Source organism: Cynocephalus volans, chromosome 17, assembly GCF_027409185.1.
Source record: "Cynocephalus volans isolate mCynVol1 chromosome 17, mCynVol1.pri, whole genome shotgun sequence".
NCBI lineage: Eukaryota > Metazoa > Chordata > Mammalia > Dermoptera > Cynocephalidae > Cynocephalus > Cynocephalus volans.
In genome coordinates this window covers 29,387,555-29,410,400 of record NC_084476.1, presented here as the reverse complement: position 1 = coordinate 29,410,400, position 22,846 = coordinate 29,387,555, and the positions used below count along the sequence as shown (strand labels likewise).

The 22,846-nt window shown below is 41.2% G+C and overlaps 1 protein-coding gene across 3 annotated transcripts in view; it reads left to right on the top strand.

Annotated features, from left to right (window-relative positions):
- The first annotated feature begins 265 nt into the window (after window positions 1–265).
- Window positions 266–22,846, top strand: part of ZNF462 (zinc finger protein 462) — a 130,995-nt gene continuing 108,414 nt past the window's right edge. For 2 of the 3 annotated variants that reach the window (XM_063082203.1, XM_063082200.1), the window contains exon 1: window positions 266–488. The gene's annotated coding sequence lies outside the window, so the exon portion shown is untranslated. Of the gene's footprint in view, window positions 489–984; window positions 1,138–22,846 lie in introns of those variants that run through there. The other variant, XM_063082201.1, reaches the window with a different exon arrangement.

Here is a 22,846-nt window from a genome sequence, read left to right as displayed (position 1 = left end):
TTTTTTTTTCTTCCTCCCTCCTGCACGTTGTTGTTGTTATTAGAAAGGCTTCGCGCACCCCCTGGTGCTCCGGCGTTTTGTGTGGCAGGAGAAGATTGTCTTCCTTCTGTCTTTCTGTCTTGCTTTCTCTCTCCCTCTGGTTGCTCATTATTCAGAGAGAGAGACAGAGGGAGGGAGAGAGAGCGCGAGGGAGAGGGAGGAGAGGAGAGAGGAGAGGAGAGCGAGGGGAGAGAGTGAGAGGGAGCGGGAGGGAGGGAGAGGAGAGAGACGGATATCTCAGGTCATCTGCAGCTGCAGCGAGTCTGAGGAGCCGAGGAAGGCAGGGAAGATGGCGATCCTCCATTGCTGAGACCCGGCAGGAGCACATGAGACTCCCAAACAACTTCCACAACAATAACCCGAGCAGGAAGAGGAGAAAGAGAAAGAGGATCAGGAGGCGGGGGGGCTGGAGAAGCCAAAGCACCTCCCGGCGCCGGGACGCTTCTTCTGTAAGTTACCGCCGTTCGCCAGCACCTCGGGGTGGTCCGAGCGCTCTGGGGAGAGCGCGGGGTGGTGGAGGCACAAACGCGCTCATTCATTCGGCCGAGGAGGGTTGGAGGAGCGGGGAGGAGAGGAAGTCCCCTGCATGGACTGGCTGCTGGAAGAGGAGAAGCGCGAGAGGAGGTGGAGGAGGAGGGGGAGGAGGGAGAGCCGGAGGGGGAGGAGGGAGAGGAGGAGGAGAGGCGAGGGAGGAAGAGGAGGAGAAGGTGGTGGCGGTGGCAGTGGAGGTGGCTGTGCTTTTCCTGCTGGCTGCTCCTTCTGCGGGGGGGAGCGGAGCGCTGTGGCTTAATTAATTTCGTGTAGTTCTCTGAAGAGAAGAGAAAATGAAAGATGAGTGAGAAGAGAGCTGGAAGCTTAGGACGGATGCTCCGAGAGTGGGGACAGGAGTAGGGACAGAGAGGGGGGCGGAGGGCGGGAGACAGGAGACCTGAGCCGAGAGCCAGAGGGTCAGCGGAGGGAGCGCTCCGAGCGAGCGGCCCCGACCTGCGCGGGTTGACCTCTTTCTTGCTCTGCCCCTCTTCTTCCTTTGCCCCCTCTGTCTGCCTGTCCCCCGCCCGATGGCAAAGCCGTGCGGATTGGCACCCCCCTCTTCCTCAGGTATTTGGCTCTCTCTCCCCCCCCCCCTTCTCCCCGAAGTTGGGATGCGGGGTCGGGATGTGTCGGGGCGGGGGGAGGGGGTGGCTGCTGCTGGTGCCGGGGCCGGGGCCGCTGCTAAGGACACAGGCGAGGAGCCGGGGGCACGACCGGGTGGGGGCACAGGTTCAGGGGCAGCTGAGGAGTTGTCTCCAGGCTGGGGGTTCAGAGGCGCCCGGTGGAGGAGGACAGCGGTTTCTGGAGAGGAGAAGCCATTACACACGCTTGGCTCTTCTCTGAGGAAGGGAGAAAGGAAGGCAGGGGCCTGGGGGGGCGTCTCACTCCTGGTGCAGTTCCCAGGGGTCTGCCCTCCTTGCAGGCTCGAGGGGAGTCTGCAGCCGCCCCCCATTGGAACAGCCCCTCTCTTTCCCTTTCTTTATCTCCCTGTCCTCCATTTGCAAGCTGTCTGCTTTGGTTCCAGTCCAGACTCCAAAACACAAAGCTCCTTCTCACGTTCATTCTCCAGGCTGTTCACCATTCCTGAAGGAACCCTCATTTTCTTTCATTGTAGCTTCTAACCTACAGAGAGGGAGGGAGAGAGGCTGCCTGGAGTTCCTTTTCTATTCCTCCCCAACCAAAGAAAAAAGAAAAAAAGTTTCATTTTTTTAAGCACGCGTCTGGGATGGGGAAAGACCAACCAGTTGGGGCTTTCTCCCAGGGCTCCCGGGGGCTGTGTCTGAGTGTCTGTGTTGGCTGTTTGGTTTGCTTTGGTTTTGTTTCTGGAGGTTGCTTGCAGGTTTGGGGAGGAAGTGACTAGTTGGGTTGAGAGCTAGGAACTGAGTCAGGTAAGCCGTGTCATGTTGTAACTCCACCAGAAAATGGAGGAGAGCGGGTTTCCAGGAGACAAAGCTGAGATGAGAAGTGTTTATAAAATTATGGATGTCTCCATTTTGAAGCTCTGTTGGTGATGGCTGGAGGAGGAGGCTCGTCTGCCTACTCTTTCCTTCTCCCTTTCCAGAGGGAAACCTTGTGGTGGTTCCTCACTATCTATTCATTATGCAAGGAAATGAGGGCTTTTAAGGGTTCCTCAGATTTTTTTCTCCCACCAAAGGAGTGCTTTCACAAGTTATTGAGGCATTTGTTTCCATTTTAAAGTAAACTTTTGGAATCTTTTTTTCTCCTTTTGAGTGGACCTGAAGGGTTTTGACCTCCTTCAGGAAAGGAAAGGCAAAACCTTAAAACATTTCCACTGCGGTCTTCACACAGCTTTAAGCTGCTACCAGGTCTCCTGAAAGAAACCAGCAAATGTTATTTCCTCACTGTGGACATGGTGGTGGCCCTAAGCTGAGATTTTTGAGTTCTGGGGCTCGGTTATCATCATGTTTTGGTGCATTGCAAGACTTTATTGTCTGGTTTGGGTTGATTTCTACCAAAACAAACAAACAAACAAAAACCCTGCAAGATCTCAGAGGAACTCTAAGACTGACTGAGTAACACCAGTTTCTCCAGGCTCTACATTTCTTTTCAGGTTGTTCCATCTGTATATTAGGCCTTTTTTTAGTTCCTTTGTTTCCTCCTTTCCCTTTCCTTCTGCTATTTTTTTCTGTGTTCGCAAGCACTGTAAGTCTTCAGATATATCAGTATGTCTTCTTAACAATGTCACTGTGGAAACAAATTTTTAAAATATTACGTTAGTTGAGAAAACCTAATGTCCAGGTATCTTTACCTCTTTGATTGGGAGGAATTTATTAATGTTATAGGAAGACATTTTGTGAGGATGATTTGAAAAAAGGATCCAGTCCTACCTCAGTCCACCCACATTGATTGGAGCTCTTCACAGATTAGTTCTAGAGAATGTATGTAATTGACCCAAGTAAAGAACTAAATCCTAAAATGTTTCAGGAATTTATAAAAGCCAACCATGAAAATGTTGCTTTTCCATTAGGTAAGGTAGCCATCTTGAGGATGAGGGAAGATGTTGGAAGAATTTTAGATGGACTGTTGAAGATAGGTGAGGAGGGCTCCAGGGTGGAATGAAAACTTGGAGGAGATTCAGAACCAATTAATATATTCTAAGGAGTCTAATTGGACCTTGCTTTCAACTAAGGAGAAGTAGATGCCAGCTTCAACAGAAATAAGAAACACACTAGCGAGCGACTTATACCAGCTTTTTTCTTGGTTTGCTTTCTCATTATGTGTCAGATTTTTTGTGTGTAAAGTTCTTTATGTCTACAGTATTTTTGTGCATATTGACGTGGTTTTAGATTCCAGATGTAATTATATTCTGTTGAGTAGCTGGGAGCAGTGTCACTCAGTAAATGCACAATGCTGTATATGACAACATCACATTTTTCAAACCAAACTGTTGTGTCATTAATTGGGGTTATTGTTCTTCTGAGGGGTGTGAAAGGAGAGGGGAAATAACATGGTTCTTTAGCTGATAATTGTCCATGGTCAATGAAGTAAAACCCTGTTTTTGCAGACGAAGATGTATGGTTTCAGTTGATGTGTATGCTCATTTAAAAATACTTCTGTTCAGAGCTCTGCTCTTTTATTAAAAACATAGGCCTCTCTAAGAGCACTTTAAAGAAATCTTACTTGGAATCCTACTTTTCATTATTCATTTTTGGATGATATCTTTTGATACCATTACTTTTGCTCTTATGTGGAATATCATCAGTGTTATATTTAAATTTGCTAATGCATATATGGATGCTACATTTTCAAACTTGGAGGCTCAAATGCAATGATAAAAAGAGTTATTTGGGAAAGTAATCACCAGATTAATTTTGCATCTAATTAACCATATATGTTTATGTAAGCATATATACAAACTTTCTTGATATCTTTTTTTTATTGTTGATAGTAGGACAATTGGTCACCTTACTTATTTCAGTAGGGGGAAAAAAATCTTGCAAACTGGTTGCCAGACCAACAGTTTGACTCATCACATTTTTCACTTTGCAACCAAATGTTTTGGTGTCTTAATAGATAGTCTTAGAGTTGAGCTTTTCCACAGGAGAAAAATTAAGTATCTAAGAGGCATTTCGGAGTTTGAGAATATGTTCTAACCAGTTATCTAATAGACACATCCATCTCTGATGCCCTTCATCAACATAGGAAACACCATAATATTTAAAGACATGGTTTCTTGAATTTTTCTAGACATACACATTTGAATCGAGACAAGTATTTTGAATAAATCACATGAGAGAAATAAAAAGAATGTCAAATTGAACAATGTCATTTGATGTCAAAGCCCAAAGATCCTTTTTGTTTTTGAGACATCAAGTTCCTGAGGCTCATTATGCAAAGTTTTGCCATAGCTCTAATATATCACAAAGAGAAATCATTTTGGAGAAATATTTGTGAGCTGTGATTTGCACTGCCATGAAAAAGGGTTCTTGTTGGATCTTTGTATCCCATAATACTCATTGGATTTATGTCAATCTAGTTCATTGACCATATTCCCTGAAGACTTGTTTTTTCCCCCTACTTTTTGGAGTTGGAGATAACTTTCAGAGGAAAAAAAACTATATCTATTCTTCCCAATGAGTCTTCCAGAAGACAGTAGGAGAAAAGAAAAATCCAGGTCTACTAATTGACTTCAGAGTACTTGTGGTCAGTTTTCCTGGAAGAAAGGAATGGTAAAGTTGCTTTGGGAAAGAGTCCTGTTTTCTGTGTGATGGAGTTTAATAGGGTCTAGTCTACTATTCCTTGATATTGAGATTTCTTGGTTAAGGTAACCTTACTTATCTTTGTGGTATGTGCCTTTTTCAGATACAGTTCACTGCATAATGGGACAGTGAATTGACAAAGCTGTATTGAATATTCTAAGTTGATTAGGAAATATGTAGATCATGAACTCAGATTGCAAAAGTTCTGACATGAATGTATGACTGATGGTCGGTATATATGGAAACTAAAGAAATTTGGAAGAAATGGGGAGAAAAATATTTCCACAGTCTATTGCTAAAATTCAGTGAACTGAGAAAAAAAAATAAGCTTAAGCTTGTGTATGTATGTGTATATATGTGTGTGTTTGTGAAAGCAAGTATCTTGTGAGTTTCACATACTTATGAAGTTGATGTCTTTGAGAGAAACACTAGCTGGGTGTTGGTGACCTATTAATTGATTATGAGAAAACAGAGGAGAGTAGATAATACTAGGAGAAAATTCCTCTCCTTACGTGATATGCCAAGACATCTGGCAGATGTTATGTTGGGCCCTAAGGAATGGACAGTTTAATTTTAGCCCTAGCAAGGAAATGGGAAGTTCTAAGCTCTTTTAATAGCACAAGTCTTAGTTTGGGGAAGGTTGCTTAAAAAAATAAAAAAGGAAAGAAAAGAAGCATTTAGTGTAATATGAAAGAACTCTAGGCAACAGGGAGTGTAAGCGGAGGTTTGGGGGTGATGGACAAAAATATTATTTCCCAAGTGGAAATTAACACAAAAATTTAAGAATTTAAAAATTGACAAATATGTATACTATAAGTGAGGAACATTAGGTATTTAAATCGTCACCAGGCAGAACTTCCAACTTAGAAACTAGTATTTTTTATGCCTTGGAGAGATCACATACTTCAGATCTCCTTCCACCCGCATTTTACGGAATAGGAAACTGGCACAAAGACATGAAGTGACTTGCCTAAGGTCAGAAAGTTCAGTTGTAACAAAGCCAGGCCTAGAACTCAGGTCGGCCGACTTCAGCCCAGTCCCCTTTCCACTACCCCACTGCATCGGATTGTTGTGGGTTGTGAAACAGCCGCTCTCCTCTCCAGGGCCCAAGGCTCTCTGAGAAACGCTGTAATCATATGCTAGTAGGGCAGGAGTATGGATTTTTGCTAGTTGAATTTAACATATTGGGGAGCCCAGGGCTGAGCGTCGTTTCGGTCATAGATTTAGAGACCGATTTTGTTCATGTGATCTTCAGTCAAGCTTTAGCTACTGGATTTGTAGCTGTGCTTTTCTTTAATTTGTCCAGCTCTCTTCTCTCAACCCGGATGATGATTCCGTCATCCAGGGTTTGGGAGTCCTTTTCAAATGCCCTTCTTTGGAAGTTTGTCTGGGTCTATTGCAGCTTCAGAAGTACCCACAATTGGACTCTTAGGATTTATTTTGCAACATGGTACAGATTTAAATTGGCTTCTTTCAGAGATGCCATTTTGTAATACTGATGAATGACTGAGACAGGGAAATTCAGTCTAAAACAATTACTGGTGATTTTCCAGTGTTCTGTACTCATTCAAAATGTGCCCTCCATGTATCTTCTTGGAGCCCAATTTTCTCTTGTAGACCAATGGCTAACTAGTTCCCATTTTCCAAATATACTTGAAGTCATTCTTAAAATGACTTTGAGCAACATGACCAACATTTAACCATGAGTGATGGGACAGTACTCTAGGAAGGGTTAAATGGCTTTCCATTTCTGTCTCCTCTTGGACAAGTGAAAGTAATTTTGTAAAGAGAAGAGTGATGTTTGGAAGTTTCCACATTTTCTAAGCTTCTTTCAAACTAACGCATAAATTCTTAATCCAGGATGCAGTCTGGAGAAGGTAGTGCTGGATGTGGACTTCTGGCAGAAACACAGTTAACGCTGTAAACAGTTGAACCTCAGTGTGGCACTCCTCCAAATGAGTTGACTGTCGAAAATAAAATGTTCCAGAAGAACTGGGAGAACAGGAAAGAAGTTAAAACAGCATGGTTTGCATGCCAGTACTGAAGAAAGAAAAAAAAAAAAAAATTGGGGTTGGGGGTGTGGGGATTGGAGAGAAGATAATCATAAGCTGAACTGTCTCCTGGATTTATAAGACCCAGGAGGAGAAGTTTCCAAATGTGGGAAAATGGATTTTTATGAATTTAGATTGTATTTGCAGTTTACTAGGAAGCTTTTTCAAATTTTTTTGTCCCTTGAACTTTGTATCTGGAGAATTGCGCACACTGATAAATGGGAAATCCATTGGAAGGGATTTGGATTTACATTTTCTGCTTGGAAATGCTATCATAAAATTTATCTTCTTTCTGAGGCCTCCTGTCCTCATCAGTCGAAGCATACATAAAATTTGTCAAGACTTTGCATGTGTGGCTCCACCACAAAGTTGATTTTTTTTCATGGCTTACGAGGACGAGAAGTGGATCAGAGGTGGTGTTAGTATTGTCACCTACAAATGCATTGTGTTTTCCTTCTCGTGAGCAGATTACTTGGTGTCTTCAAAGCATTCTTGCCTGATTCCTAGCTGGAGACATTTTTTCTTGAGTTATTCTTGAAGGGAAGGTTTCTTTTTGTGCCAGGTCACGGGTATTTCGGCATTGATTTTCTTGCTTTTATGTGTTTGCCTGTTCAGTTTACTGCATGTTGCTTCTGGATATTAATAAAATACTTGTGATTTGCCTGTCCACATCTTACCCCCAACTTCATTCAAAGAGTAGAGACTGCCCTTCGGGGTGAAGGGAAGGTTGATAGATACTTGTTAAAAAATGTATAAATACTTAGGAAGATGAAGACTGCATAATTCAGGAAGTTATTTGCTAGGCTTTTGAGTAGACTTTTAATGAAAACCAGGCAAGAAAAGGTGGGGAAATTCTACTAGGAACCAATGGATCCTGATTAAAATGTTTTAGGATCACTTAGTAGGAAATTAAGCATTTGCCCAAGGTGAGTAAGCAAAGACTTACCTTTGGATTCAGATTGGTTGGAGCACAAAAGTAGCTGGAGGCCCAGGCGAGACAACTGTGTCAGAAGTAATTAAGCCCAGGATTTGTGGAGAGGCTTATCCGCCGCAGAGCCCAGCTGGGGAAGGCCAGACTCCCTCCCTAAGCTCTCGTCTGGCCAGTTGAACCAGAACACAAGCTAAGGCCTTCAAATTTTGGAATTCTTCTTTTCCCTGTTCAGATTTAAGAAGGTAAAGCCATTATTCTTCAGTTTTGCTCATGTCAGCTGAGTGCTTCTCTCTTGAGCTGGGAAATGCCAGAGGCAGGGAGGTGGGAGCTGATTTCCTCTGAGGGAGCATTCTCTCTGTTAACACCGCATATGTGCCTATAACATTGCACTTATTACTCAGAAAATAATTGTGCAGTGGCACAATGTGGGATACTTGAAAGATGTTTGCTGCACAAAGGTTCCAGTACTCACCTGCAGATTAAGAAATGGGTTTCTAAACCATCTCATTTCTGTTGCTAATGAAAAGCTTTGGAAGGCACCTGTGAATTAGAGCTCCAGCTGCTATCATGGTAGGGGAAGTTAGGCCTTGAAAGGATACATGGATTAGCCCGTCAGAAAAGCAAACAGTAGCATCAGCACAAGTAGAAAATAGACAGGGTTGTTAAGCTAACAGAAAAGTAGGCTAAAGCATTGCTGTAATTATATGGTGGAAATTTGCTGGGAAGGAGGGACTGCTTGGATGGGAGAAAGAAAAGAAGAAGAGAGGCAGGGAAATAATTGACAAACCAAAATAGAAGAAGTCTTCCCACTGGAAAGAGCTTACAGGAAGAAATAAGGCATTGCTTTTAAGGAAACAATACAGCAAGTAGAAAAGACCTTGTAATTTGGTACCTAGTGCGTGTGAAATATGAAGACCAGTGTTCAGACCCACATTCTTTGGCCAGTTCCTATTGTAAAAATTAGAACTGGGCTTGGAAGACAATCTATGTGACTTCGGGCTACAAATACAGCCTTTCTTGATAAACAGATAGAAATTTAAGGGAACTAGTTTAAGTAAGCCTAAGTGGAGATTTTCCTGGAAAAGGAACAAAGTAGAGACTAGAGCACAGTAGAAAATAGCTGTATTATTAATGGGCAGAAAATGTGATAGTCCTCTTTAAAGTTACCATAGAGCTTCTCCACCTACGGAGCTCTGGATGTCAGAAGAAATGAGGAACAAAGACATGCCCATTTCAGAGGGGGAGGGAATGGACCATGACTACTACCTGGTGTCGTTTGGGATTAAGCCATTTGCTTGAGCCAAGTGTCACAGGCTGGTCTGTGAATCCAGTCCCAGCATTTTAAAATCCAAAATAAGGCCATTGTGGTCTAGAATGTTTAGCCATTCTAATCCCTAATTACATCATCCCTCTGTATTATGACCAATTAGTCAGCAATCGAGCACGAGTCATTCCATCCCACATTGTTGCAGACTTGATCGAGGGGTCCTTCACTTGGTGGTGTAAAATTGGAACATTGTGTTATAGACTGAAGATGACCAAAGACAGAGACCAGCTAGAGATCAGGTAAAGATTTCAATATAGCATGTACTTATGACTCAGAATCTTTTCTCTTCAGTGGTCTCAATCTTAAATAATCTTTCCCTGAAGACTGTTAATTAGTATTTAATAGTGGTAACTGGGAAGGGGATTTGTGTGGGAGAGACTATTTTCATTTGAATGCCAGAGTTCAGTAGCAACAACGTCTTCCCTTTCTGTTGTCAACTGAATATTGTCTGTTTTAATATTGGGTGAGAACAACAAGAGAATAAAAATGATGGATTCATCAAAAAATTCTGCCAACTTCTCCACAGAGTGGGGTTATCACACAGATCTTCAAAAGATGCTATTTCCCCTCCTGTACTGACTCATAGTTAATAATAATACTAGGTAATGTTTGTTTAACATTTAATATGAACCAGGGACTGTTCATATGGTAGAAGAAACTGAGGCTTAGGGAGGTAAAATAATTTTTCTAAGGTCATGGGGCTACCAGGTGGGGGAGCCAGGATTCACATGAAGGAGGGGTAAGGGCGACTGCCTCTAGAGCCCTGGCTCTCAGCAGGTGGGACCTGGCCCTGGTTACTAGTTAGTGTACTAATAGCTTATGTTTCTGATGGTTTATCTCTTCTAGTTGCTTATGGCAGGAGTATATCTTTGGTGTTCTGGAAGGAAATTTGAGCATCATGGGAATTAATTGTAATATATTGGTTGATATGAGAGATATAACTTATTGTAATGGCTTGACAAAGTGTGTTTAACTGAAGAGTACCCTCTTTTTGTTCTCTGTTAGAGAGGAGATGATGAGAAAAAACCGAGAGACCATTTGAGGGACACTTCAGAGAATAAATATTTTTAAATTGTTTTATATCAAACTCAGTAATGTAAAGTACTTATACACATGGATTTTTAAAATGATAACATGCCTGTTATGGCAGAAAGATATGCTATGTGACTTTTTTTTTTGGAAATAGAAGAGGTGTTTTACTTTTTTCCTTCTTAGGGCCCCTTTTGAAAGTCTCAGTGCCCTACGTTAGCTCTGGCTACTATAAACTCAAGAAATGTTTTTAAAAGCTACATGGACAGACATTTGAATTTTTGAAAAATGGTACAGATTCTTTTAACTGTGGGTGGTGATAGTCCCACCCCCTTTAGTGACCACTATGTGCTCTATTTAGATCATAGAGACATGATGAATGTTTTGTTTTTATTTACCTCTCCCTGAAATATTACAGTACAATAAGGAAGCTGCTGTTCATAGATGACCACAAATGCCCTTAATAGAGTAACAATCTGTACTAAGGGAGATAGAGCAGGCCCAAACATCCCTAAGATATCCAGGACAGCTGAGTAGACTCTTCAGCCATGAAGCAACTAGTTGTTGTTTTTGTTATGGATCTGTTCAGTGGATCTCTGGTCTCCAGACAGACCCATAATCAAAACCTTTGTAGGAGGATGAACATGTGTCCTGTTTATAAAGTGCGCTAGAGGAGGCCATAGAGTCGTCTATTTTTGCCACTCATCATCAAAACCACTGTTTTCTTAGATAAAGGACTTTATGGAAAAAATAACTATATACTTGAAGAGAGTAAAATTGAACTATACCAAAGCATGCAGTTCTCTGAGCAGGATTTCTAATTTAGGGAAATATAGGGACTCTATTCAGCCATAAATAGCATAAACTGTGACCCTAGTCAGTAGACTAGCCTTGTAAAATAATCCCTCAAACCACGCTGTCTCAAGGACCAGTCCTCAACTTTTTTCTTCAATCCTCTTTTTAATTCTTCGATGAGAAACCTACCCAGGCTACCCTCAGGAACTGCTTTGCAGAAAGCAAGGCCAACTGGGCCAACGTGTCTTTGTAGGTACAGTGACAATCGGGAATAGGTTGTTGCATCTGAGAACACACTTAATATGAGGTACGGTAGGAGAAGAATCCTTGGAGCATGAGCCAGGGAGGCAAGCATATAAAGTTTGTGTATGCAGGCCAGGCTGAGGAATGATCCATTATCTTGAAAAGAAAAGAAAACCACGTTTAAAAGATAGATTCCATGCTAATGTGAAAAAGCACATTATATACATCACATGATAATACATCGTACACATTTAGGACAACTGGAAGTTCTTACTCTCATTTCATCTTTTCTAATGGCTTTGCTTCTAATTAGCAGTTTTGGGGACTGAGAAGTGAAATGGTGTTGAGAACAGATGTCAGCTGGTCCTAAAATTTACCTTATCCTGTGGTTGACTCAGTGTTTCAGAGTACCTTTCCTATGCTTTTTCTGACCAGTGGCTGTAGCTTGTTAATAATGAGTGAACATCACCCGTAGGTCCTGAAAGTAGCAAGTGTTAAATGTTATGTGATTATTAGGGGAAAACCAGATAATCTAGTCAGTGGGCTTAATTAGGTTGTGATTGCCCAATTGCTGCTTCATGATAATTATATTCATAACCCCATTTTTAGACGTCAACTACAATTATCAAAATTGACCCCAGCACAGGTAAGTGTTAGCGATCTTATTTGAAGCAGCTTCTGAACGATGAATATCTGATGTTTCCATTGTGTTCCTTCCTGTTCCTTCTTCCCCTCTTGCCACCTTCCTGTGATCTTTTCCCTATCTTAGTAGAAAGGTTGGTGGTGATATTATTTTGTCTATGACCACACCACACATATTGAAGAGCTTGCATTGGTGTCTACAAAAAAATAAACTCTTAAATTTTTAGGGGTCAAATATGACTGAAAAGCATTAATAAATTCAGCAGATAGGAATCTTGAAACATGAAAATCCAAAATTGTTTAAATTGTTTTTTTTCCTTAGCACATGAAACCTGTTCAGTACAGTTAATATGATTCATTTGAATAGATCTTTTACTTTATAAGGCATAATCTTCAAACTTCAGAGAGCCACCTGTGTTTAAAATAATACCTTATCAACATGATCATTAAAGTCTGAAGAAATATAAAATGAGAACTTTTAACTTTATATTACCCCTTTCTTTCCCCCAAATTTATGAAATTTGCTGCCAGGGCATTCTCATATGAAAAGGACATGTCATTGCTAGGGACAGTGTTTACTGTTTATCTTCCAAGTGAAGGCAGTGATTTCTAGGAAATACAAACAGCATCCTGTATCAGAAATGGGTATATCAGTGGGACTCCATGAATCACTAGGCCAGATTGTCATTTGGCAGCTTTCCCCTTCTGACATGCAATTAATTATATGGGAAAATAGTGCACTTAAAATTTGCACATCATGATTAAACTTCAATGCAGTTGATCTGTCTGAAGAACTAGGAACTCATCTATTATATACATTGCTGGGTACATATACCCACACACGTATCTGTATACATAGATAGACGACAGATTATAGATAAATTCTCTCTGGGCACTTACTTTTTGCTGTAACATCAGGAGTGCGGATTTCTACTCAGCAGTCATCTCTTAGAATTTCTGGGTGAAAATGTAGTTCTCTGTGCAGGGGTCTCTATTAAAAAAATGGTGCGTGGTGGTTGTAGCACACTCTTCGGGGCTATATAAGCACAGGTTGAAATTTGTCTCTGTTCCTTTCTCTGTGACCCTTAATAAATCACTTAACCTCTCTGTCCCTGTGATTTCCTAGCCAATAAAGTGAGAATGGTAATAATATAAGTCTGTGAAACTGACATATGTATTAAAAAATATTATGCATATCAGAGTCCTCATTCATAATGGGCATTCAAAATGATAGTTTCTTCCTCACTGATGGAGAAACTGAGGTAGAGATCTTTTCCCAGGGCTTTGCCCCATTCATCTGCTGTTAGTATATTGTTTTGTCCTTGGTCTTCTACTCAGTATTTTGAATCCTACCTATTGAACTTTGTGCCATGTCTTGCCTTCACTGATGAGCAGTCCTCACTGCTGCTGCTCATTCACAGATAGACGGTGCTACATCATGAGCTGCTGGTTTGTTTGTGGAGCCAGCAGTGCTCCATCTCCCTGTGTGTGCATTCAGTGGGAATATGTAAGCTGCCTAGGAATGATGTCATTTCCTCTTGGAAAAGTACATTTACATGGTAACGATGCTGCCTACCCCAACCTCACAGAGATATTCCCTGGAGTGTTGTAGGGGAATCATTTTTAATAAAGGTAAAGTTCTTTGAGCTTTATGGAAGAAAGACGTTATTACTATTTCTATTGTTTGGTATCATTCTGGCAAAAGTGATTTGCCTAAGAAACTGTACTTATTGCGAGGAAAATATTGGCTGTGCTGTTTTGTATAAGTGTTGGATGCCTCTTTGTTGCTTTATTCATATAGATATATTCGAGCCATCTGAGGACTGTCCTGTAGCATTTCTTAGAAATACTTTGGTTTTTCTCTGTGCAAATGTTTATTTTAATAGTCCATGTCTACTTGGCCTTACTAATGTACTGTAATATCAAATGTTTTGAGATCTCAGGGGTAAGTAAGGAGGCTAATTTTAGAGTGTCTTAAGGGTAGATGATATTTCAAAACGTGGAAAATGTGGAATGGTGTCAGGCAGACCTAACCAGATTTATCTTACCTTGTTTGTTCTGGCCAAAAGAACATTCATTGGTGGCTTTATTGGTGACACTGTGGTGGGGGGGGAATGTAGGTGGCAAAGATGAAGGACACCTGAGTGGTTCTTGGGTAAAACCATACAGTGATTTTTCACCTTTTAAAATAAACTACCCGTGAAGATTTTTTTTTTATATTTGGAAATTTCCAGACAAACAAAAGTATCAATAGAATGTTATTATTTCTTTAATTATAAAAAAGATGTATAACCATCACTTTAAAGTTGTGTCCAGAGGAGGAGAGAAAAAGTGACCGTGCACTTATTTGCTGGTGTTCAAATCTCTAGGACTCTTGCGAATGAGAGACTTTTGGTCTCAAAGGGTGGATCCGAACACTAAAGGAATGGAGATTTGGACATGGGTGCCATAGTGGTTACTGTAATAGGTAATGCTCTCAGTACAATAAGAAATATAGGACGAAATAGTAGGAACAGAAACCAGGGCTTTCTAGGACACTTGAAAGACTGGGAATAGAAAGGTTTTCTAAGTTTCTTGAGAGTTAGGGAAGGGGTGCATTTGGCAATGCCACCTTCACATGCATTTGGTTCTTTCCATGTTGTAGGAATCTTACTTGTCTGTGACTGCATAGTAGTAGAAAAGGGATTGGCTTTGGAGTGAGACCTGAGTTCACACCCCTACCTACCACTTACTTCCTAGCTCTGTGAACTTGGGTCAAGCTACTAATTGCTCCTACTCTCCAGTTTCTTATCTTGAAAATGGAATTCTCTCTCTATAGAAGGCTAAGAGGCATAATGTATGTAAAGAATACAGCGCCCTGCCAGTTGCCCAATACGTGGCCGCCTCTGTGGTTCATTTGCAGTGATCAATTCATGTCCCCCAACACCTCTGGTGTAGATGGCTTGTTCCTTGCCACTCATCTGGTTTTGCATGCCGAGATAGCAGTTATGGGATGATGATAGAGTTGGAAAGAATTCAGTGTCTTTATTATCACAAGATGAGTTTTAAAGAAGGTGTTATATTTAAGGAATACTTGGCCATTCATCTGTTCATTCACCAAACATTTAATTGAGCAGCTTTTGAGTACCCCAACATGTACCTAGGTGGTCAAACCCAGGCACTGTGGGATCTCTCTTTCAGAGTTATGTTAGACTCTTTGTTCTGGTAATTGGAGTGATTATGATGGAGATGGATGTCCTCGGCCACGTAAAAATAGCCTGGAGCACAAGAATGGTGAATGGTGGCTTAAGCTGTGGGTAGTGGATTCCTGTTTAGATGCATTCATTTCCTTGTCTTTGTGTGTATATATTTACAATATAATTTGCTAACCATGTAGTCAATGCTGCTGTGGTTCATAATCTGGCAGATCATTTAAATATTTACTCCAAAATATCTTGTTCTCTGTTGGTGTGAAGTAGAGTTTCCAGTTATTTTTAGGTCATTTTCATCTTAGCAACCCTGTTAGAGATGAACCAGACACGCTGCTATAAACCGTCCCCACATTTGGATAGAATTTAATAAAGTAAAGTTTAATGGTTTGGTCCCAAGAGGCAGACAGACCATCTGGTTAGCAGAAGGTTAGGTCAAGTATCGCATGGCTGCTGAGAGGGCCGCAAACCAGCCCCAATGCACTGGTAATGTGTCCAGTGGCTGAATGCATTAAGCATTGAAATGGTGCTTTCAGGTCTGCCGAGCCAGCAGTTCTGTTACCACCGCTGTGACGCAGGAGATAATTCAGCTGGGCAAGCGGCAGCATGGGGGTGGATCTACAGTACAGGATGTGTAATGTCAACATGAAGGATTGGAGCTGGCAGAAGGAAGGGAAGCAGTCATTTCATGCCAGTGCAGGAAGCCTAGAGAGATGCTTTCCATCCCCCTTGCTTCTTGTCCTCTTCTGGAGCTTTCACATTATGTGTTAAATGATTACCTTGTGCATGGTCCATGGCAAAACTTCAGCTGATTTTCCGCCTCTTTTGGAACCTGTCAGCATAAACAGAGTAAACCACATTCCACGCACATGGAGGGCGGGCAAAAGAAAGAGTTTGTTGCACAGACTGGAAGGAGGAGAAAGGGTTTCATTAGGCAGGAACATCTTTGTGCTTGAGATGGAATCCCATTGTATGTCCCTTTGTGCTCAGATTTGAGACCGGCCATCCATTCAAAGGCTGCAATCATCTCGGAACACTGTGCTGCAGCTGTAGTCGGTAGAAGGCTGCAGAATGGTTCCAGTGATTCTGCAGGAGCTTAGCAATTACATAATTGCTATGTAACTGGAGAGAGCCATCAGGATTGTCTAGTTCTCCTGGAAAGAAAGTTTCTACAATTTGAGGGGTAGATTGTTTTCTCTTCTTAAACCTGAAAGCTGATGAGCAAGTACATCACGTCACCAAGCTGAAACCAGGTCCTTTCACTGGCATGAGAGAGGAAGAAATTCACAAGTACACTTGGCTGGACATTCAGTGGACTTCACAGCTGTGTCAAAGGGAGAGAGAGCAACTCACTGACCTGTGGAATAGTGGACTCATATCAGTTGAACATGATATTTGAACTTGTTTTTAATATCTGAGACTATGCTCTGAATGCATTGAAGGCAGTGGAGTATTCCAAAGCTTCCCTAGGATTGAGACCAGCAGTGTTGTTTGTAAGAGCCCCTCAATTTTGGCTGCCTGCTCTGGAGGATTTTCACAGCCTCTCAAATGAATACTTGTCTCAGATGCTGACCAGTGGAAGTACTGCAAAGCTGACTATCATCAGATGTTCCTAAATGCTGAAATCTTCTCAGTGTCAACCCGTGGTGCAGTGCCTCATCGGCCCAGGGGCTGGAGCAGACTGGACAGTTTGTCTGCGAGGACCTCACAGCTCAGGAATGAATTCCTCCTTTCAGCTCTCTTACCACTTGTTTTCCATAGTTGAGAAAACTTTGAGGTGGACTTGGTTAAATGTAGGTGCTAGGCTTGCATTCAACCAGTGAGAAGTCCAGGCTCCATTTCATCTGATGTAAAACAGTCACCTAAAATTAGCCACATCTCCTAACCCAAGTGTGGACTTTGTGTTTGTTTATGTTAAGTAGTTCTAAATTTCAGCAATACTGCCTTTCTGGTGTCAGTTTTGTGGAGCGGCTAGAATAGAAAGAGAGATTGTCAGGGTACATTTTTATTAATGGCATTGGTTTGGCCTTTCATAACTGATACTCATCTGTATTTCTCCATTTAAGTGTGTTTGTAGTCAGAATGTCGGTATAAGGGAAAAATAAAGCATTTAGATTGCTTTATGAATTAAGAAAGAATGCTCAGCAGGCAATGTGAGCACCTGGACTTCCAGGATGGATTGGGTCCACAGATTCCTAGACCTTTAACCTTTAGACCTCTGCTCTATTCTGTACCTCCTAGGTTTAACTCTCAGGTTGATGGATGCAAATCATTTCTTTAAGAATTTTGATTCCTATGAAATAATGTTGGCAGGTTGTCAAGGAGCCAGCCTGTCTCAGCACTGAGCTTTTATTTTGTAGCAGTCTGGAGGGGTATAGGATCACCCATGGTGACCCTTTCCTGCGTCATTCCCGTCAGGCCTTGGCATGCTCCAGCAGATGAGTAAGGACGAGGACAATTGGCAGGAGGACCTGCTGAGTTCATCTTGCTTCGTATCTTAGGAACTGGCCTGACCTCATTCCACCATCAGTGTTTGGGTACTCTGAGAAACACTAGGCTGTCTTTCAAGGGTCCTAGAGATTATGCAGGGAGCAGTGTGCACTCATAGAAGGGAGGAGCACTTGCCTCTAGCACAGAGGCCATGTACAAGTAAACGCTTTGCTATCAGCATTGGTGGGCCTGTGAAGACCTTGGCAGTGAGGGCCACAGTGTGTAATGGAAAGGTCATAGACTTCAGAGCCAGTGAGTAGCTGGGTGACCTTGAGTGAATGATTTGATCTCTGATCCCTAATGTTTTGTCTAGAAAAAAAAAAAATCCACTTTGTAAGGTTCTTATGGGGAATCAATGAGATCATGAATATAAATCTCTTGTGCAGAGTCTCTCATACAGTGAGCTCGTAAAAAAGTACTAATTCTCTTTCCTCCCATCCTTAAGTTTTTACAAAATACTTTTGATAGGTAGAATACTGTTAAGCAGTGGCTATCTGACTAGGAATCAGAATATACTTGCATTTCACCTGAAATCCCTGTTAGCAGGGGACTCCTTGAAGCTTGAATGTTTAGCTTCTTGGCTTTAGGAGGTGAGCAATGTCTTGTATTATACAGTGACTTTTAAAAGCCAGTGTGCTCCTCTAGAAAACATGACTTGAAAATCTTGTAAAGGGGAAGAAAAGTACCTTAACCTCTGTCTGTACTATCCTGAACATTCTGTAATAGATTATTTATTAAATTCCTTAGATGAGGTTCTGATTTTTTTTGTTTTGACTATTGCTACAGAACTAACTCCTTTAAAAATAAAACCTGAAAATTTCCAAGAATAGCACAGATGTGAGACATTTGGTTATCCAGAATCTAATAGACAACAATTTTAATTACTTACAGGCCTCTTTTCTTTGACCTCTAGCCCAGTGTGCCATTTCTTATGCTGGTGCTCAATGAAGACTTCTTGGCTGTTTTCAGGAAAAAAGACCTTAGTTAGTTAAAAGTTATCCAAATCAACTCTGAAGGCCAACCACTGGTTTGTTTCATGATCAGTGACTGCACAGGACTAGACTCAAAGCTACAGGAAGCCTGGCTTGGATTCTCCCTTTTTCACTCCTTTATCACTGGTGCCTTGCATGGTGCCTAGAGTAAGTGTACACAGTTAAAAAATGTGTGTTGACTCAGTAAACCAAATCCAGACTTTTTGAAAAGGTCATATTGCTCCTAAATATCTGTTCCCTAAATACACCTAGATCCCTGAATCAAAATAATATTTCTTAGTTTCTTCTGAGCAGTGATTGCTACTCCAAATATCACTAGACATACAGCATTCAACTTTAGTAAGTGAGGATTTGGCCTTGACATTCTAATTTAAAAATGAGATTCTTGGGAAACTGCCCAACTCTACAATCCATATCAAATATGTTTGGAATAGCAATATAGGTTAAAGAAGCCAAGGAGAGTTTGGTTGTTGGTGGTTTCTGAGGGATGCTAATTTGAGGATGACAGTTACTAGTATGATCCTGAATGACTCTTCTGTATGTAAAGTCTGAGTTCATAGAATTGTAAAGTTAGAGTTCATAGAATTGAGTCTGAAACGTTGGAGAGGAAATATCCAAACTCAAGAATATTCAACAATTCAAGGCTATTAGTTGTGGAGGAAACTCATTTGTAGTTTCATATGAAAAAGGAAGACAGATCTTTTCCCAAGACTTTATTTGACCTATTAAGTCTAAATGGATTGTGGCATGTGTTTCATAGGGTAAATTGGTGGTATGGAAGCCTCAAGGAATAAAGATAAAAATTGTATGGAAAGAAAAGTTTGTCATATTGCCTATCAATTTAGCAGAATTGGAAGAATGAGGCAACGAAACTAGGATAATAGTCATGTTCTTTGAAGATGGTCAAGCAGATTCAAAAAACATGCTTCTTCACCTTTGACTTTAGTTCTTAAGCATTTCAATGGAATGATTTAGACCATTGAAAGTCTAGTATGTGCAGAAGCCTTCTAGGCATTAGGTGACCTTGCAGCATTAAAGAAACCCATGGATCCTGTTAGTTCCAACCTCACTGAAGGACATATTCTGAAGAGCCAGCTCATTAAGCAAGCTTTTGAAGGGTGTGCGCTGCAGAGCAGTTTCCTGTTATTTGGTTAATGGTTGACCTAGTTCTATTGCCATATGCTTCCTGGAACGCATTCTAATATAAAGTATGTGTTAAAGCAAGACTAGGATAATAGCAGGAAAGTCAAAGCCTTTCTGAAGCAGAGACCATATTAATGCTGGCCCAGTGAGGGCAGAATAGTGTATGAATGGAAAATGACAAGTCTTTTCTCTTCATGGTCCTGTTTGCTAATTCTGATTTTTATCCTCACGTTTCTTCCCAGTTCATCCTAAGGAGATGCATTTCTTCAAAGTACCTTGTACATAAGGCCTGTGTCATTAGTTCATTTATTGTGCGTGCTAGGCCAAGGTTGGTGTCGAAGTTCCCTGAGTGAAATTATTACTGCAAGAAAAGGTGAGGTTTAGATTTGGCTAACAACAGGTGAGTTTGTTTCCGTATTATTATCATTGTATTATAAACAAGGGTTAGTAAATCTTTTTGTCTCAAGTTTGGATGGAGACCAGAGCTAGTAAGACTGAGGCTCCTGTGACTTATTTATCATTCTGCTGGAACCAGCAGCCCTGGCTTATTCATTTAGATGCATAGGAAAGCCCACACAAGTCATGGGGACTGGTGAGCAAACTTTGCACCACAGACACACAGTGTTGGTTTTAACAGCTTCAGAATGTGAAGAATCTGTGGGTCTAGTCTGCTAATTGCTGTATGTTTGGGTGGTAGTGGAGGAAGCTGTTCTGCTCTCTTCATCGCTCATAAGGAAAATGTTTGTGGAACCACCCGTGTATGTGTGTGTGTGTGTGTGAAGGGTGGACAGCTCCTTTTAAAAAGCTTTTTTTAAAAACCACCATAAAAGTGTGGTATGGGGCAATGATTTCTTAACCAGTCTGATCTTTAGAATTATACTGAGAACTTAGAAACAAAAAGGGGTTTGTTAAAAATAGAATTACAGGTTTAACCATAGGAGAGAGATTCATTAGGTCTATGATGGGAGCCTAGAATGCATATGCTGAGAAGCCAGGTTTAGGAAGCACCGGTCTTGGGAATGCCTTGTCCTTAAGTGAGGAAGTGGTGGTCACTGTGTTTGAATGGCTTACATGCAGGAAGTAGGGAAAGGAAAAGAGTTGCTGTCAGAACTTGGTATTTGTAGCTGCTAATTATTTGAGTTATAGAATAGGCTTTCGTCTTTTCTTCCCCAGGGATTTAGTACCTTCAGGGCACCTGAAGGGTACTGTATACTGAGTGATTTAGGTTTGGGAAATGTCACCTTTGTGGCAGGCTACTTACTGCATTCCACCACCACCAGCCTCTGCTCTGCCCCTCCCCCAGCCTCCCACTTTAGTTCTTAAACATTTCAATGAAATGATTTAGACCATGGAGGCAATGTCAGCAGAATATCTGCCATTCATCAATTAAATTAATGCCATTTTTCATATTAATACATTTGACAGAAACAAAGGGAGGTTACATTATCTTGATTTCTGTATACAAAGAAATTGCTACTGATCCACCCAAGTAAATTTTTCTTTTTTTCTGACAACAAAAAAGAGATGCACTTGTTGACCAGGGACCTACTCCATATGGCTTCCTGTCTGGCCTGGTTTGAAGCTGTTGTTGCTGCAGATACTGGCCTACTACTAAGTGACCTGCCTGTGAATCAGAGTGACCTTGGCTATAGGATCAATATGATCTAGGGTCTAATAGTATGCCTGATATGTAGTTGATCCTCAGTGCTGGTTAGTGGGTTAGTAAATGAATGATTGAGTGAGCTCAATAAACATTGTCCCAAAGAATAAGAACTAACTTGGAAAGATGAAGATTCTCCTTCAAAGCAATGTGTGTGGTCAACATAACCTTTCTAGGATGTTTTCTTCATTAATATCAACAAGAAAGAAAATGGCTCTGTTGTAGAATTTGACAGATCAGACACTTTGGCTTCCTGAGAAATTTCAAGGAAATTATTTTTCTTTACATGTCATCTATCCCAAAAACAACTATCAGTTCTATCATAAAGTACCCTGCACACATTAAAGAGAGTGGCTCTAGGATAAATATTGTTAGGAGAATTTGATCTTTCTTTATGTTTTGTCGTAACTTTAAAGTTCTCAAGGGAGGGAGAGGAATGTTGTTTTAGAAGTAGAAGAGAAAAAGCAATTGAGTAGAAAGAAGAAAGAAAGTTGAGGAAATTTGTCTCATTGACAATAATTTTTTAGTAACAGAAAGTAGTGGTTGTGGCCCAAGAACTGATGGTCAGGTCCTTAGCATGCTTAGAAGCTCCAAGAAGGGAATATAGTCTCTTTAAAGTTATTTTGAGGAGTTGGACACTACCTACTAGGCTCCTAATGCTTACCCCAGTTAAGAGGTTGAAGTGCCTCCAGGGCTTTAAGTAGCAGCTGAACATGTGATCTTGTTAACCCTCAGATGCTGCTGAGAAGTGACTCAGATCACTGTGGCAAACAATCCTGTCCTGTTCCAGCTGCCTCAGCAGAAATCAGCATTAGGTCAACCCTTAGAAATATGGTGCAGAGCTCATGCTACCATCAAAACTTTAGAACAAGGACAGCTTGAAATGGCTATTCTGCACGTGGGACTGATGATGAGGACTACTTGGTGTTTGGGGGCTAATCTGATTCCTAAGAGTTTCCAGTTCCTATCTCTACCCTTTTCCCCTATTCTCACGTAAACTAGTTGGAGAGAAGTGGGGGATGCCAGAGAGAGCCATGTTCTCGTAATTATTTGCTCTTTGGATATTTCCTCATCTAGACAGACAGAGACATTTTTTTTCCCCCAAAGAAAAGGTGAAGTATACTCAAAGTAGCCTAAAAACTGTGTAATGCCTGTTTTGAATAAAATAACAGACATGAATAGTTTCTATTTTATTAAATAGTAATCAGGAGATAACTCATACCCAAGAAGCCAGTTTGTTGGCCTTAGCGTGATTGGAGGTAGCTGGTATAATGACTCATTGAGCATTACTGATTTAATAAAGAAGAAAAGTAGGGGGGAGAGGGCTAAGAGGGTTGTTGGGATTGTTACCTCACCAGACCACTCTTTAAACTTTCTCTGTCTTTTCCTGACTCCAGTATGTTTATGTGCATCCAAAATTATTTTAAAGCTTGAAGTGTCTTTCTGTTCAGCTGTGTGAATATGCTGCCTATTTCGAACATTGGTAATGACTCAGGGATGTCCAGTTCTCAGGATTCAAGCCACTGCATGTTGGCAATGATACTGGTTCCTGGTTTTAAAATAAA